Source organism: Phasianus colchicus, chromosome 2 (assembly GCF_987193195.1).
Source record: "Phasianus colchicus chromosome 2, bPhaCol1.hap1.1, whole genome shotgun sequence".
Classification (NCBI taxonomy): domain Eukaryota; kingdom Metazoa; phylum Chordata; class Aves; order Galliformes; family Phasianidae; genus Phasianus; species Phasianus colchicus.
This window is the reverse complement of record NC_143437.1, coordinates 74,925,191-74,943,815: the sequence shown is the minus strand read 5'-3', so window position 1 is coordinate 74,943,815 and position 18,625 is coordinate 74,925,191. Positions and strand designations below refer to the sequence as shown.

Genomic DNA, 18,625 nt, shown 5'->3' with positions numbered 1-18,625 from the left:
ATTTAGGTGGTGATTTCACTTAAAATTCTCAAAAGGGTCTTTTTGTGCCTGTGCTCAGTCCCCACTTCACACGTTATTTGTTTCACACTTCAGTGTCAAACTCTTCTGATGAACCGTAATGGACACTTCATATAAGAAACTTCCACACTTAAACAAGGAAGAAAAAAGCTAGTATGGTAGAAACCCAACTGAAGATACAGCTTCATAAAAAACCCACTAGCCTCTCTGAGTTGCCTGAAGACACATTATAAGTGAAGAAAAAATAGGACTGGATGTTCAGTCCTGGAAATGCCATTAACGTCAATATTTCATTGCTTTCTCTGAAAGCAAACAAAACAAAAACATTCACACCAGAAGATGCAACTCCTGCGCAGCCACCTGCACATGACCCCTTGCTCACCTCCACATGGACAAAGTACATGCAGTCTCACAGCACAGGGAGATATGGCTGTGACACCCTTCCTGCCATACCGGTGCTCAGTTGTTCAGCACACTCTGTCCATGGCCAACATGAGTGTCTGCCAGAGAGAGCTTTGTTGCAAGGTTTTGGTCACAACACTCTGACTGACTCATTCCATAAAGAACAAAGTGCCTGGAAAAGCTCAACACGTTCTGGCAACCCAGAGATTTTCAACCTGGGACTTGCACTGAGAAGAACTGACTTTTCTGTGGAAAATGAACCTTGCTGTCCATGACAAAAACCTGCCTGAATCTGCTCAATTTGCAAGCTTTCATGAAAAAAAAAAAAAAAAAAAAAAAAAAATTCTTTACTGAGCAAGTGTGAAAAGATTTGCAGCTTCCTGAGCAAGGACTGGTCTAACCCCATGCCTGTGCCAGGCAACCTCCATACCGCAGCCCCAGCAGCATGGAGCCACCAACACTGGATGCAGTGCAACCAAGAGCTGGGCCAAGGGGGAGAGCAGAAAATACACTAGAGATAGAAACTTCACTGCTCATGAATGGGAAATCAGAGGTCAGATGGGGAGAAAGTGACGAGCTGCACAAAGGGCTGCAGGTCATGCAGTGGCTGTGAACCTTTTTGAAGTTGACACAATGCCAGTTGACACCATTTACCATTTTTATTTACTTCCTATATTTTTAATTCGATGTAGCAAAGGTAGGCTGTAAGAAAGAACACTGACAAGGGGATGTGCTGGAAGAAGCACTGCAGGCAGCATCTGCACTTCCCCTCATGCATCCCCTGCCACACTCAATGCACTGGACAAACTTGAGCTGCACGCCAGTGCCACAGGAGGAAAGCACAGGAAAGCACTGACATTTGCTGGCAACGAAGGTGCAGACACGATGTGGCTCCCCACTATTTCTACAGCCATTGGAGCAGGCCAGCTGAGCCCTGGAGGGCTGCCACAGGGTAGGGCATGCAAGTCTCTCAGTCCAGCTTTTCCCAAGCAGTCGCTAATGGCAAGTTCTTATCTATCCTGAAACCCTGGCTTGTCTCAAGCAAAACGCATGACTGCTCACAGCAAATGCAAAAAGGAGCTGCATTTCCATTACATGAAATATTATGTGATACTGAGACATCTCCATGGCAAGGCTGTGATATCCTCACGATCCTTTGTCCTTAATTTTAGCTCTCTTCCTGTAAAAAAGTGGTAGCGCTTCCCAAACCATTTATCAAACTCTCAAGCGTGACAGCGATGAACGGAAAAGTTGGTGAGGAAATTAAAAACTTTTTTAGTAGGGCTTGAGTGGTGTGCAATAAATAAATCCTAGGGCCAAGCACGGAGCAGCAGGAGGAGAGCATGACACTGGGAACTCAGCAGGCTCTTGCTGAAAGAGCAGCACAACCACAGATCCATGAACTGCCCGTGCAATTCCCAGGCTTGGAGCAGGACGGCACAAATCATTTTTACATCTTGATGATTCACACTGTGACCTCATTTGTAATATTTTCGCCTCATTGTGTATGAAAATAAAATTAGTAGTAAAATGTTGGAATGACCCTCAATATTAAGCTTAGACACTCACAACCCATAGCAGAGCGCAGCTTTATGGTCAACCCAGTGCGTGACGCAGAAAGACTGTTCTTAAAGGTAAATAATTCAGGGCTTGAATTCTATAAGGTAAATAATTTAGGGCTCTAATAAACTTGCCGACTGTAAATAGGGAGCTGCAATGCTAGGAGCCCTCTAACCTGCCCTACATGCAATCCTCAGGAGTGCAGAACAGAAACTGACAGCAAAACTGTGCCTGAGACGTTCCTGGCTGCAGTAGCAAGGGCTCACTCACTCCCAAACAAAAGGAATGTCAGATAGGAAAAGGCAGCTCCCATGCTCTGCATTGTGCCCTTGAGCTTCTGCAAAGAAGGTGCAACATAACCTGGGCAAGGAGTAAGGTGGTCTGTGCAGCCAGGCAGAAGAGCAGGCTATTACCGCACAGAAGCACTGAAAAAGCCCTTAGTGGACAGCTGAAATGCAGATCGGTCCAGAATTGCTAAAACCACAAGTGGCACTGGGTGAGGCTAGAAGCTCTTCCCCATACTTGTATAGAACTGGCTGTTGTCAACTGCTTTTGTCAACACCCAGTAATTCCTGAGCATCCATCCATCAAAAAGTTTTTCAGTGGAACAAAATCCATCAACAAACCACAAGATCAATCCTCACCAACTCTTATATTACCAACAAGTCCCAGCCTCCATCCTCTACTGCCAAGGAGTCATTTCCCAAGAGCAACTGCTCCTGAGGAAGCAGGGAAACCATACGAAAATGGGAATCACAGAATTATCATAGAATGGCTTGAATTGTAAGGGACTTTAAAGCCCATCCAGTTCCAATCCCTTTGCCATGGGCAGGGCTGCCATCCCCCAGCTGAGGCTGCCGAGGGCCCCATCCAGCCTGGCCTTGAGTGCCTCCAGGGATGAGGCATCCACAGCTTCTCTGGGCAGCCTATACCACCCTCTGAGTAAGGAATTTCCTCCAACATCTAATCTAAACCTCTCTGAGTTTAAAATGATTTCCCTTTGTCCTATTACTATCTGCTCGTGTGAAAAATCTGTCTCCCTAAGGGATGGGGTATATCGTCAGACGGCTGCAGACCAGCTCTCACTCCATGCCCATAGATGTCACTTCATGGCTGGCAGAAATGTGTGTCACCAGGACAGACAAGGAAGCTGGAGTTATCCCAGTGCCATCCTCTAGGTAACGTTCCCAAAAGTGGAAACAAATCTGGGGCAAGGTTGCATCTGACAAGATCCAGGGTGTGAAACAAAAACAACCCCCAGCGGTTTCTTTGTTTCCCAGTGATACCACTCAACTGAAAAACATTTTGCAAAGTAGTTTACACCATGCAATAAGAGTTTGTTCCAAATGCAATGCTTGGGTTGCGGTGTCTCAAGAGCTGGCAAGCACAGCTCCACTGCCAAAGCCTACCTGCTAAATGCCATGCTGAGAAGTATGTGTTAGTCTGTGCTTCAAAACTGAAAACCCAGACACTGGAACAAGAAAGGAAGCAGAAAGTATTCATTTCAAACCTGTGATATTTGTGAACAGTAATTGTGCTCAGTCTCCACACAAGTGGTAGTTGATACCTATCCAGGAACAGAGCTGAAAAACAAAACAGTCTGCAAATCTCTGCTAAGTGAAGTTTCTGTAATCTCACTGTATGCCATTTCCTTGTTTACGTCTCATGATATCGAAGTTCAGCTTTTGGAGCAACACAAGTGAGGAACCTAGAAAGTGAAATGTGATCTTATTTATGAAATAAGAGAGCATGCTGCAAGCAAGAATTCGTATGCACACACGTCCAAATCCTGCTCCTCAGTCAAACACCCACTCTCAAAATCCTGTACCAACCAGATCAGCAAATGTGCACATGCTTGCACTCTTGCAGAAACAATAGTCTCTTTCAGCCCGTACAATCTTCTGAAGAAACAGGCTAAAACGTCATGGGAGAAGTTAGGAAATATCTGCAGAAAACAGTTCACAAGATGAAAGGCAGAATGAGGATTTTAAATTCTATGAGTGCATGACATGGAAGAGAAATTCACAACTTTGTCACCTATCCACTCTGGCAAAATGTTTAGGATGGAAAAGGAGCTTGCCAGAATACTGGGAAACAAAGCCCTTCAAAGTTGGGACAACTCCCTATAACCAGGGTGTTTCAGGCACCATGCAGCTCCCAGAGGCGCATGGCAGACCTCAATGCCACTCCCTATTCCCATAGGGATCTCTTGTGGCAGGAGGGGGGAGGCAGGCTGAGCTTTCTGCCCTGAGCACTCCACACCTCCAAGCACTCCCGCCCCAACCCTGCTCTGCTGCTGCTCTGTTTTTTAATTAAACCAGCACAAGTTTGGAGTTGCTGCTGGGCTAAGCAGAATGATGATGTGTTTTGTGTCTTGAAATGGTATGGCAGAAATGCCGACCGAGGGGAGAGAGACAAACCGCCCACCTTAAGGTTGGGGAATTGAAGACAAAAAAGAAGTTGCAACGATGCCACTACTCCTAACCCTTCCAAAGCTCACCTGTGGGAGACTCAAATTTAAGAAAGTGAATACTGAATCAGCAGGGACATGGGGCTGGCTGCTGGTAATACCCCACAGAAATCACCATGAACTCTCACCATCCAGCATTTATTTCGCACACATCAGGTCTCCAAAAAAGTTACCAGAAAGAAAATTCCCCCATTGTAAGTAGTAGCACTGAGTACTCAGAGATTTAAAATGAGCCTATCTCTACAAATGCATCCTTCCCCTCCAAAAGAAGCTTTTAGCTCCTCTAGGAAACAAATGCTCCCATACCATTGTCTATTTTTTTAGGCGTGTACTCACATTGCCAATTCTATGCAATCGTCTGGTGTGCATCTTTGTATGGGATTGCTCATGTTAAGGAAAACACTGATTCTTGCACAAACACAGCAAAGGTCCTTAGCGGCATCTGTGGCTTGAACTCTGCCTTTGTCTTGCATGGAACAGACAATACAACCATTGGTATAACTCTCACACCCGTCCCTAAGCTCGCTCTCCCTCTCCGCAGGATTTAAGCAATTAATCTAAAATTGACTGTACATATTTTTCAAGCTGTAGGAGTAAATCAAAGTATTATTTGATGCATCTGATTATACAGACACCATATGAGAATGTGGGAGCTGATCAGACAAGCATACAAGTTGCTTTTTCACTTCACAGCTCCTGGAGTCAAAAAGGGTGTGTAGGACCCTGATATATACCAGATGTTTTAAAGTAAGGTGGAAAAACTGGTGTGGACGCATTTGTCCATGGTGAAAGCTCCCTGACAGCTACCAACTGGCAATGCTTCAGCAGGCAGCCCAGCTTTGCCTGTGAAAGATTAAAAGCCTAATGGAAGGCGAATAGTCACAGCTTTTATGCAGACATATAATCCTGCTCTCAATCCTGCTCAGTTTTCCAGAAAATAAATTTGACAAGTCTGTCGGCATGATGCAAGAAATCCTCAAAACAGAGCCCATTTTATTAACTGTATTCTTGTGCTATTTAAGAATAATCGATTATTTTGGGCGGGAACTTATCTGTGGTTCCATCCAGTTCCACACTGATCCAGGGAAACGAGAGAACAAAATTTTGAAGATTTTTGTTTGGATTAAAAAAAAAGGAAGAAGAAATAAAGAAAAAAGTCAGCTTTCACTTCAGCTCACAGAGCATTCAATCACTACCTTCCCTGCACTACATAAGGAGACTTCAAATCCCTGTCTTGAAAAACCAAGCTTCACCTTGTAGTTATGATACAGGGGCTGCTTTGTAATTATTATTATTATTCTTAAAGGAAAAGCCATCATTAAGAAAAAAAGAAAATGATCCTCAATAAAAGTGCATTTTCTTGGAAACAGGGCTATGCATGTTTCATTGAAACTGCCCTTGTGGGTGAAGCTCAGTGCAGACAGTTGAAGTCTTCCAAGGACTCTTGTAGAAGTCTGGAAAGTCCAAAATATTGCAAAGGGTGGGTGGACGTGGCTGTCCCTGACTGCAAGATGTGTGGGTGTGTGAAGGGAGGACGGCTGCCTTAGCCAAGGACATCCACACGCTGGTGGAGCAAGCTGAAGCAACTTCGTCACTGAATGTCGTCTCTGTTCTTCTTCTACATAGTCTCTGCAATCATAAAATGAGGTTTTGGAGATTTAACTAGGAATTGGAAGGTGACAGGATATTTTGTTCACAGTACAGTCAAATAGTACTTACATATTTGTTGTTTTTAAGCATTTACTTGTGCGTATGCACTACACTTCTCTTTCGGTCAGCACTGAAATCAGCCATTCCTGCACAGGCAATAATCCTTTGTGCATTAAACACACACTTTGTTTCTTACTATTCTGCAAGGACATCCATGCCTGATCCTCACTTTTTCCAAGCACCACCTTCTGCCTGCATTGAGTCCTTCAGTCACTGGCTCCAGTTGCATCTCTTTTTCCTTGAAGGCATCTGTTAAGACTGCAGGGTCTGATTTCCAAGTTCCCAGTTATCAGTTTCTTCAAGAAAAAGTGTTTGGATGTTATTAGCTGTATGAGAAGACGTGCATTTACTCATAATCAAGAGCTTCTGAAACACAGCTGTTAGGTACAAATCTCAGTTCTTGAAATTTACTTTTTGTTGCCTCATTACATTCATTGTACCCTAGCAGAAACCAGAGTACCCCCAGTGTAGAGTAGAAACCATTATGTTTCCAGATCTGTCTAATGCTCACTGTTCAACCAGATGCAAAATGTTGAATGAACCTGATATTTCACTTCAAAATTTCAACAATTTTCTCTTACTTCTAGGACTAGATGCTTGTGGTTTGAGTTACTGCTGGGAGAATGGAACCTTACAGCCAACACTTAAGATTACTTCCCAACACTGCTGGGCTGCCCTCAAAAGAAAAATAACCAAAAGAAGGCAGGCGTGAAATAGCTTAATTCAGACACCCAGAAAAGGCTCTGTACTAAGAGAAAAAATTAAGTGCAATTAATTGGAATAAAGGCTAAACCTCCAGTAAGTAATCTTCTCAATCTTAAAATCAGGCTCTGACAGAGAAGTCTTGACCACTGACTTTAATCATGCAGGCGATGACTTCACCATTGTTATCTTCTAGCCAGACCGCTCCTGTTAAGAAGCCTTTACTATTTCCAACAGAATCCATAGTCTGAAACTGAATTTTTTGACTACAGTCATGCAGAGAAAAGAAAATCCAACTCACCAGTGAAGAACAAAAATACCAGATCAATGTGCATACAGCTTTAGAAATATAACTCTAATCCTTCACTTGCTAAGAAATCTCTCTCAAAGAAATGTTTATGTTAAAATTTAAAGTTACGTTCAACATTAATCGTAGGGAATTTTACAACAGAACATACCGATTTTAAAAGGATTCTACAGTTTTAATGAATTCCTAGAACCCATAGACTGAAATTAAATGGGGGTGGGGGGACCCACAGTGTTGGCTAGACATATTTCAATATTTGTTACCATAGAAACAAGCCAGCAGATTTAGGTTTTGGAGTTATCCTTGCTATAAAATATTAAACTTCTTACAGTTTTTGCATATATATATTATGGCAAGAACACTGTCAATTCTGATAAAGCCCAAAGCATCTTAATTATTTAACAGGGCTTTAGTGGATTTTTTTTTTTTTTAAGAATGTCTTTTTAATTTATTTTTTTTTCTTAAGAGGTTGTGCTTAAAAATCTTCCAGTACCTCCTGAATACCAGAGACACTTCTGGCTGACAGAGCAATATACTGGAGATGCACACAAGATAAAAATTTACTTTACCACAAGGCAGCAGAGAAGTAGAAAAAAGAAACAAAAGCATATTCTGATAAAGAAGATTCAACAATGATCAAAAATACAATGATCAATTAGTAACTCTGATAGTTTTAGTAGCTATAAGAACATTGAATGTTATATCCCATTTGAAAAACAGCTCATACTTGAAGTTTGATTTTTTTTTCTCAACCCTAGCAACAGAGAAATACTAAAGTACAGAATTTAAGTGATTGAGATAACATCTTGACGCTTCAATGATATCAAGAATTTCTGGCAGACATCTGAGAAATGAAACAAACGCATCATCCTTTCATGCTTTAAAAGAGCATCAACTGTTTTACGCAATTCATAGCGAACCCAACACATGAAAGATTAGCAATTCAAACCCAAAAAAAGGACAGGTGTTTGCTCGAGCACGCTCCTTCAAAGAGGAAGGAGAAAATCATTGTTCAAACAGCCCAGTGGTCCACAGACTCATAGCTCATCTTGTCACTCAGAAGAGCTCTGGATGCCATCAGCTGCTGGGAACAGTGGCAAACACCAATGCTCGTGCAAACCTAAGCTCAGAGCTACTGGGACTGGATGTGTGCAAGTGACACTGACCGTGATTTCACAGCAAAAAGCAGTTCCGTGTTGCAGCCCTTGCTTTCAATCCGGATTTGAGAAAATGTGTTTACTGGAGGCTTGACACGAGGCTTTCACATGAGGAAAAAATGAAAACCTTGAGAGCAAAAGCCATAAACCACACAGTTGTTTCGATACTGTATTCCTGCACTGAAGGGGACCAGGAAAAAGACCAATAGAAGCAAAGCAAACCAGAACAAAGAAAAAAGCTGAGTGACTGAAACACCCTCTTCTTCCAGGAATCAAACAATGGTTTTTATGAAGTGTGAAGATAAGCAGTGGGACTACCATTTCCTAATATTTCTGAAGTCAATGCTCTGACAAAGGTTCTCAAGTAGCCAATTAAATGTATGCAGTGCTCATTAAGCTTTTATACTCAGGCGCACACCATCACCTTAAAAAATCCAATAGCTTAAACCTATTAAAAAAATATAGGAAAACTTATTCTTGAAGTACTGCAAGAATTCTTGCAGTGTTCTTGAAGGGCTGCAAGACAATCCTTTAACTAATGGAAAATCTTCAACATTTAGAAAGAGGAAAATGGTAAGACATCTTAATTTCAAATGAGTCAGAATTTAAATGTCACTTCCTGCATGTTACATTGATTTGAAGAACCTTGCATTTTTGTTTCCTTTGGTGTGGTTAACGGTGGAATCTTTTTAGAATACATTTCTACGGCACTTACTGCTGAATGTTTATGTTTTGCAACTGTTTTGCATAATTCAGAACACAAGAAAAGCAGAAAGTGATTTCTCTTCTGTAAAGAAAGGGAGAGATCTGAAAAGTGGCACTCGACTACTGCTTTCAAAGAAAGAAGACTGGAAAAAAACTATTCCAACACTCAAGGGAAAAACACACAATTTCCTTTCAGTGACAGTTGCAGCAAGGTAAAATGAATTTATTTTTTCCAAGCAGTTACGTATACATGTTAAATGCAGAGGAGCACTGTGTACTATAGAGAATTTACAGATGTGTGTCCACGAAGGCATCACTATCAACGTGCAGTTGAGAGGTGGGAAGTTCTTCAGATGTCAGAGCAAGTTTTGGGATGGCACTAGATGCACGCAGCAGATGCTGTCAAAGAGATGGCATTTCATACATGCATTCAAACATAGTGCTGTAGACTCCCTGGATGTGCCCTCCTGTAAGCTCTATGGGCCTGCTGTGTCCCTGTGTGAGCAGTAGCCATGGGACTCAGCACTCTCATTTTCCACTGCTCCTGCAGGTATCAACAATGTTCATCCCATCACCAAGCATTTGTAAGTCAAGGTTTTGTTGGAAGAATCACTTAAGAAGCACAGCGTGGCTTTTAAAAACTTTTCTGTACAATTAATACATAAAAGTAAAATAAAGCAGAAATGATTATATAGATGCATTGTAGGTATATCTTGGAACAAAAGAGCTATCATTCAATCAGATTGCTCATCTGATAGATACCTCTCTGGCGCTTTGTCAAAAACTGAGAGACACGCGCACAGAGTGATGGCTTTTAAATCATTTGACAAGAGCCTTGCTGATCTGAGTGACAGCTGGCCCCACTGGTGGTGATGGCTTTGGCTGCTCTACTGGAATGGCAGGTCTGCCCCTAGCCACACCCAGCTCTGGGGGGGGGCAAAAACAAAGGGGAGACAGCAAGTCCATTGCACCAATGCTGCTGAGCACCAATGCAGCCCAATGCTGATAACATCTGAGCTGTGTGAGCTTCTCAAATTCTAGGGATATTTGGTCTGCTTAAAATACATGTTTTAGAAAATACACTGGGAAGATAAAACAGGAAGGTTTGTTTATCTCATAAGACAGGCAGAAAATTGATCTAAACCAAATAAAAACTCAAAGCGTGTCAAAGAAAATACTTTATACACAACATGCCATTTACCACCTAGTAACTCATTCCAGTTTCTATCCTGCAGGCCAAGAGCTCAGTTGGCCTCCAAAAGGTATTGGATGAGAGTTTCCTACCTCAGTGAATTTTTGGAAAAGAACATAAAACATTTCAGAATTCACTCAGTAAGAGTGAAAGCCAAGATCATCACTTCAAGGTGGGCAGGAGTACTGCTCTTTCCTCTGAAGCATCTTGCTGCTGGTCATCAAAATAAAGATGTGAAATTGGAGTATGTGGGCAAAGATATGAATGGATCAGAAATACATACAACTTTTCTCTGACTGGAAGATTAAAATGCAAGAGTTGATGAATGAGAAGGATTAAAAATAGAAGGAAAAAAATAAGCAAATGATTAATTGCTAGGAAAGGGAACTGCTGATTTACAGAAGAGAAAATAAGTAGGATTTAGGAAACTGGAGAGAATAAGCAGTGCCCAATCTGTGGGGTGGGAGCATCTGGTGTGCAGGCGTCACGGCAGCACAGCACATGCCCCAAAGCTCAGCTCTTCCCTTCTCCTCCTTGTGGCCCCTGTGTGTGCAGAGGCTGTAAATCACTGGCTTTAAAACAACAAGCTGCGACCTGTTTTAAATAATACCCTATAATGTGAAACAAAAGAAACTGATCTCTTTACTCAACTTAACACTTCCATGTGGTGTTTCAGTAGTCTGGTAGCTCTGTCATGCTTATATCCTGGTATTCCAGAGTTTTGCAGATATTTCTAAAAATAAAAGGGTACTTGTCTGTTTCCATTTATTTTAAGAAGTGAGAAATAGGAAGGAAAACTGAAGGCATTTTTAGCATATTTACATTCAGTTTTTAGGATAGAGTATCTCGGCTGTGATCCACGCTGCTGGTCCTACAGGTCTTGTTTAGCAGCAATTAAGATAATCAAACTCCTTAGCCACTGACTACAACAAGCAAGCACCTCAAAGCAGCACACATACGAGCAGTAATGCAGCACCTCCTGTGATCAGTTGTTTGCTCAGTGCCTTCAATTCATTTGTTTTTGTGTGGAATGCTAATATAGAAGGGAAAAAATACAAGATATGCCATGAAGCTGTAAAAGCACTTTACGTTTTAGTGTAACACCTGATTGATTTTTTTGTATTTTTTTATTTTTATTTTTTTAACTCAGTGCCATTTTTAAGTCACTTATAAAAATACTTCTTCAGTTAAAAAAAAAATAAGGTACAACCGACTATATCCTCTTCGGGTTACACTCATGAATGAGCTATTGTCTACAATGGAAACAAGCACCTGGATCAATTCATGGGCATCCAGAGAAGCCCGTTCATTTCCTTTCAAAACACTGACTTACAGAGCAGCCACCAGCTCCCGGCCTGTGAGTGGTCTTGGTGCTGCATACAAACCCTCCTGCACCACGCACAGGCTGCACGCCCAGGCTTTGGGCTGGCAGCAGGGAGCTGGCTGCTGGTGGAGCCCAGTCTCCATCTTGCCACAGGCCAAGAAGCCGCTCCCAGCCCCACAGAGGATGTTAAGCCACCCAGGTGAATACTTCTCATACTTTTGCAAAAGTCCATTGTGAAATACTGCAGCAAAGACTCATTAAGAAACCATTTTGTGCTATCTCTGACAGATCTCACATTTACTCTCATGAGCCTTTATATAGGCTCATCCCTGTGACAGCCAAGTACTCTCTGGAGAAGGTAAACAGCAGGATCTGGATTTGGATGGAGAGCAAGTCAGGGAGTAAGCAGTCTGAGGCTATGCAGAGGCATCCCTGTGCTTCTGCTTGAGCACAACCTCCTTATTCAAAAAAAGTCAGTGAGTACAGCAAGGACACTTTCCACCTTGGCTCTCTATTGCCTGGCTCTCACATCTGTTAGGCAGAAATTGCTTATCCTCTGCTACCTGAAGGACAAGCTCAGAAGAACTGTCACACTGCTCAAGCTCTGTACAAAGGCTCAGACCCAATGCACCATCACCCACTCAGCCTCTTTGCCCCCATCACACCAACTTCCCAGGACCACCAATCTCCCCCCTCCATCATCTGGCAGGAGCTTTCTTCAGAACACAAGGACCCCCAGCACCATGTTTCAGAGGGCCTCCAGCAGCAGCAGCAGCTTCTGCTCCTCTGAAAGAAGGCCTGTATAAAAATCAGAGTCCGATTTGAGGCACTGTGTCACCTGGATACATTTCTCTCCCTGGGGGACAGGTTACTCACTGCCTCCTGATGAAGCACCTTCTTATTCAACTTCAGTAAGCAGAAGATTTTTTTCTCCTCAACAAAGCTAATATCTAGGGGAATCGGAAAGGTCATTTGCCATGAGAAAATGCAGCATGAAGAACAGTAGTAAATAAGAAACCTGATATATGTAATAATCAACAAGAAATTAACCAATCTCATTGTGATGCTGTGGGCCACAACACAGTATATTTTCCACTCAGTAGTGCTATGCAGTTTCCCTGTTAACTAAACAATCTCCTGTATTTGATTTAATGGGAATCTGTCATTTTAAGCAAAATGTATCAGGCAAGAAGGTTTACTTAAGCTATCAGGTATTTAAATGAAACTGAGGGGAAAAAAAAATCACCAACAACAGAGCATTACACATTTCAGAAAAGGACAGCTATAACAGTAATTGAGTTGAAGTGGCCAAAAGATTAAGCAATAGAAAATTGGAAGCAATTAACATACAATATTCAAAAACTATTAAATTCATACTGAACTCAACACAGGGCTCACACAAAAGGATGTGGAGATGAAAAGCTGGTGTTTTGCATAATCAGCACCAAGATATTTCAAACTCAGACACTGCAACACAGGAGATGGGAAATGCCACAGTGAGACAAGCTCCTTGCAAAACAGTCATGTTGGAAATGTGGGCAGTGAGGAACAAGGCACGAGTGCCTGTGCATCACTCACACCACCAGAAGAAGTAGCACCTACACACAGCCCTTGAACTCTGCTAGGAGGCAACAACATCTGCTTGCTGCCAGCCCAGTGTGTACTTATGGCTTTGGTACTAGCAGGCTTTTTTCATTTCAGACACATCTTTTTCCCTAAAGAAACACCTGCTGTACAAGTCGCACAGCCAGCAGAATCACAATGCCTCATCAGTGCTTACGAGGAAACTCTGATTGTGCTGGCAGCCAACTTCACCTTTGCGCTTGGTTTGACCCAAGAAGGCACTAACACTGCCCTCTCTCCTGGCACCTCTTGAGGTCACCCTCCCTGCTAGCACACTTCAAAAAAGGGTACTGGGGTCCAGACCAACACTGTCCCCTCAGGCTCCAGGTAGGCTTAAGCAAACACTCAGCAACAATTCAGATTTAATTTCGGGTCCACAAGTTTACTTCTTCCAGGGCACACAAAAATAAAGCAAGCGTATGGATGGATCTTAAATGGGTTCTAGAAAGCAACCCTCAGCATATACCAAAACTGTATGAGGACAGAAAAAACAGCAGTTCCCCACACACTCTATCATTTCTTTCAAGGTACAGTGAGTTCACTGTAGGGCTCCTGTTAAATTATGCTTCCCATCAGCAAGGATTCTGCAACTACAACCATGGACCTGGCAGTCCCATGGTAACACTCAGTTGTCTACTTAGCTGTAAGGTATCAGATCTCCTTCCAGCATAGCTGTGCTGGTTTGAGCAGTGCCTGTCCACACAGACAATTTACTTTAGAAGGCTAAAAAAGTACAGAGTTTGTCAACCACATTCAAAGGAGACAGTAGGAAGTCTGGTGATAATGAAATGCTATAATTTTGTGTCTCAACTTTAGGTACAGCTTCAAGATGACAAGGACATCATCTGCACCATCACAGATGCAGAAAGAACCTATTCCTTTGTTTTTCTCCTATGTTAATATTTCAAGAGGATGAATTATTATTTTTTTAATGGAATTGTCATAGGCTTTGAAGTACCACCACATTTACTGTGTGGGACCTGGCAAACTTCGACGAAAATGGCTGATGAATTTCAGATTTTTTTTCATTGTTCTTCTGTTTGATGTTCACACTTTGAGACTTGAAAACGTTGCAACGTGATTACTGCTCTTGCATGATTAAGGCTCTTTCTATTGCAGCCCTGAAAAACTGTGCAGGTTATACACAACATGCACAGCTCTATTATCTAGCCCAAAGTTGCTACATGCAGAAAATCAATTCCCACATGCTAGTTATCACAGAACGTTATTTTAATTTGCACAAGGAAAAAGTGTATTCTTCCCTATGAAATAATCTTTTAATATTATAGCCTTTTGTCTTCTTTAGAGGGATGAGGAACATCAAAAAAATAAATAAAGAGTCAGTGGGGACTAAGGAGAAGGTAACAAAGCCCCTGAGGAAAGAAACGTGCTCAACAAAGTGGAAAGAGGCACGGAAGCATTTGTGCTACTAATTCTGTGGAGTGATGGTAATCTGTCCTGAACATAGCTCTGAATTCACCTCAAGCAGTCACCACATGCAGTTTTCCAGGTGCTCAGGAAATTCAGGCTAGTCACACTCAATGGTGAGGCTTTCCCTTCCCAGCAGGTTGTCCAGAGGATGCCTGGGCCACCTGGGCATCAAGGGAGGACACAAAGCCACATGTACACCCACACCAGGGCTTGCCCTGCAAGCCTGACAAATGCAGATTGCAGATGCAGCTCGCTTTTCATAAGCTGATTAAAGCCAACAGGTTTACTGAGATACCCTGTGTAATTACCTCCACCTGTTTTGCTCTGTTTGCTTTTAGGAGCAGGCTGCCAGCATCTCAAAGTGCCAGCCAGCCTCCCCCAGCAACCCTTGGTTGCTGCTGGGCTGCCCTCCTCCTCCACAGCCCCCTGCAGGCCATGCTGGCCTTTCCCTTACAGGATGAGGCCTTTTCTCTCCCGAAGGTCCATAATGCCTCCTCCCTTATCATCTTCACCACAGCAGATGTAGGTCACACCATCCTATTTGGTGTTTCTTCTCTGAACTTAACTATGGGATCAATTAAGCCCCAGGAAGGCAGGTAGCCTCCATGTCATGCATACAGAAGGATGAAGAAGCTCAGCTCATTTCTTCAAGGAGATCCCAAAAGTTCAAGCCCAGCACTGATAAGTATTTTGCACATGCCACCAGGCAATATGCAGGGTAACCTACCAAATAAAGTAACAAGCAGGCACTGAATGTTTATGATGTATTTGTTTACACACACTAAAAATTTACTCTGGGCATTTTTTCTCTTGGAACACTCATTGCTCTACAAGCTTGTGTGTGCATGCTTGTGGCTGCATCCTCTTCTCTAATCTTCAAGTTAAATTCAGTCAAAGAGCTGACTGGAGGCAAAAGAAGCAATGCATGCAGCCTTATTAGCTTCCTTTAGAAATATTTACATGGACTGCACTGGCCACGCTTCACAGCCTCTCAGCCTCACTGCTGGAGAAGAAAAGCTTGAGATTGCTGTTTACAAACAACAGGAAAGAGTGGGCTGCAGAGCCCCACCACCTCGCCTGGACCTCTCCTGTGCATAAACTTGCCAGTCCATCACCAGAACTGCTGCTAGACATCCCATGGATTACTTGCCCTCGGGGCTGTTAACACGTGCAGTCCTTATGTAAGTGCATTCGATGCAACACGTGTATTCCTAGAAATGATGGGCTCCCTGGACTTAATCCAGAGGATCAGTGAGAGCTTTGACTGAATGCTGCTGCTCGTTTGGCCACGTCCTGTTCAAGTGCTTAACAGAGATGACCCTGCTCTTCTAGGAGGTCCAAGAGCTCAGTGGAATCTGTTAATTAATTAACACAATCAAATCCTACACACGCATTGCTGTTGCAGGAGAATCATCTCCAGCCCCAGCACTGGTAGATACTATCCAGATGGAATATAAAAGTTTCTTTAAAAAAGACACAAACCTTTTAAAACACCTTCATAATGTTAAAATTTTAAAGTGACTGAAATAAATGCTATCTGCTAACAACAACATTTAAAGTGGGTGGCAATCCTGATTCTAGCACTCTTAAGCTTTGCATCAGAACAAAACTATCATAAATTGGTTAAAAACCACAGAGATACGCAGTTGACACCCACGTATGTTATACTGGTGCCCAGGAACAAATGACATGTGTATAATACAGCTCAGTATGCACAAAGTATTATCCCTGTTAAGAATAATGCAAAGTACTTAAAACCTTGGAGGAAAAAAAAATAAATTAAAAAGTCTAATGCAGTTGGGAAAAAAATTTGTAAGCCTTTGTTGGGAAGGTACTCAATCCTCTACATTCCTTATACAATTGGTATTGTTTACTAAAACATTATTTGGATGGATAACAGGATAACATCAAATCGGAACATAAGTGAAAGCATATTTATAACTATGATGTTCTCCAATCCTTTTTCCTGTGTTCTTATTTTAATACATATGTTGAAAAGGGAAAGAAACCTTCTTTATAAATACAACACATGGACAAACACCATTTAAAACACAAAACACCACCTGAAACACAAAATACTGAACTGCCATATATGGGCTCTGATTAACAGTGCTTCATCTGGATATTCCCAGTAACTGCAGCAACATGAAGCTAACAAACAAGATCGCCTTATTTGGCAGCAGCTATGTAAATAATACTATAATGAAAGAGTGATACGTTACAGAAAACTTCTCTACCTTTTTGGCAGAGTGAAGCGCCACCTGAGTCCTTCTCTGCAGTTCTGCTTATTCTGTCTGACAAACTAATCTGATTTCCAATCTGAAGTTTGCTCTACCACAGTCTGTGGAACCGTGCAGATGTGTCTCCCATGAAAAATGAAATCCAGCTTGCTGCTGACAGGTAGCTAGTAATCCTGAAAGTGAGAATTTCTAGGCTGCAAAGGGTCTGCAAACTATGCTAAGAGCCGAATATCAGTTCTGACAAAGCTTTACATGAAAACATACACCTTTTCTTTAGAAAGCAAGCTCTGCAGGCTCTACCCAGCACACACACACACACCACCAAGTTGCCGAACAGCCTCACACCTGCTGAGAAAGAGAATCTGCTCTCACCTGTACTATGAATTTGCAACACATCAGTTGCTTCCAGCTGTAGTCACAGACGGCCCTCCAGCAGAAAGTGCAAGTAACCCAGCAGCTACTGCTCTCCTTTATTATTTGTTTTCCTTCTGTAAAACATACTCCAGCAGGTGAGATTGCCACTAAATTTCTCAGCATTTTAACAACCTGGACACACACCAGCGTAATAAATGGAGGTGAAATGCCATTTCAAAATGTCATTTTCCCTGGGGTTATTTCTGCCACTGAGAAAAACTTCACTGCGTAAAAAAATAATACTCCTCTTCAGTGTTTGGAACTAAACACTTGGACTAAATAGTGGAAATAAACTTGGACAGGAAAAAATGAATCTTCCAATGTATGAAGGGAATTGATTATTGGCTTGCGTACTCCCAAATTCTCCTCTGGTTAAACAAGACATTCACAACAGAGCATAGACAAAAAACAGACACATACTGGGATAAAAAAAGGCAAAGGAAAGAAAAAAGGAGGTTTTTAAAGAGACCAGCGCACAAATCTTTTTCTCAAAGCTTAACTGCTATGATATGGCCCATACAACATTGGCTCAAAAATTGCTAACATACTGCAAATTCATTTGCATTCATTCATTTTCCTGTATTTAGCAGATAACATCCCTGAAAAGACAAGAAATCTGGGTGTTATTAATGATCACACAGTGTATTTCCTACCCATAATCTTCTGAGGCTGAACCTCACATAGTAAACACTGCATTCTGCAGACTACTGAGCCAGCTTTCAGATAAACACGTTTGCTTGAATACCAAGTATTAACACCCTTTGGCAATCTGAGTCCATGAGCAGTGACTCAACGCAATTATTCTGTGCGTAACAATAAGTGGGCAGTCATGCAGATTTGTAACTTATTGGTTTAAGCATGAAATTAAACAAGCAAGAAAATTAATGAAAACTATTCAATTTTAGATCAGACTGGGCACAAAATATGAGTAAGTATTATAAACACAATATAATCACATTTAAAAAGGCTGTGTAACACATAGGTTTTACAAATATTTACAGACATTAATCTTGTTAACTTGATTTCTAGAGTTTTATTCAGTAACAGGATTGACTGGCTGGAGAAAAAGAGGCTCACACACACGCACATACACACACAAAAAAGCTGAAAGCTCTATTTTTGTCAGAATGATGGATTCTTTTCTTAAGTAACTTGTTTTGTTGCCTTTTGTTCCAAGACTATAAACATTATTAGCAGTTCCCCAACTGGCAAGAGAGGCCGAGATGTTTCACATTCACCATTCTGGATTGCTTTTTGTTTTCTAATACAGTCCAAGAGTCAGAGAAGAGGCAATGGCTTCAATTTCCCTTTTGTGTATTCTGCCCTAGATTATCTTTCTTCTCTCTGCATCAGATCTTGCCTCCGAAGCA

General features: G+C 42.0%; 1 protein-coding gene across 6 annotated transcripts in view; it reads right to left on the bottom strand.

The window, feature by feature from the left end:
- BACH2 (BACH transcriptional regulator 2) overlaps positions 1-18,625 on the bottom strand; it is a 181,449-nt gene that overhangs the window by 143,476 nt on the left and 19,348 nt on the right. The gene's annotated exons all lie outside the window — the stretch shown is intronic.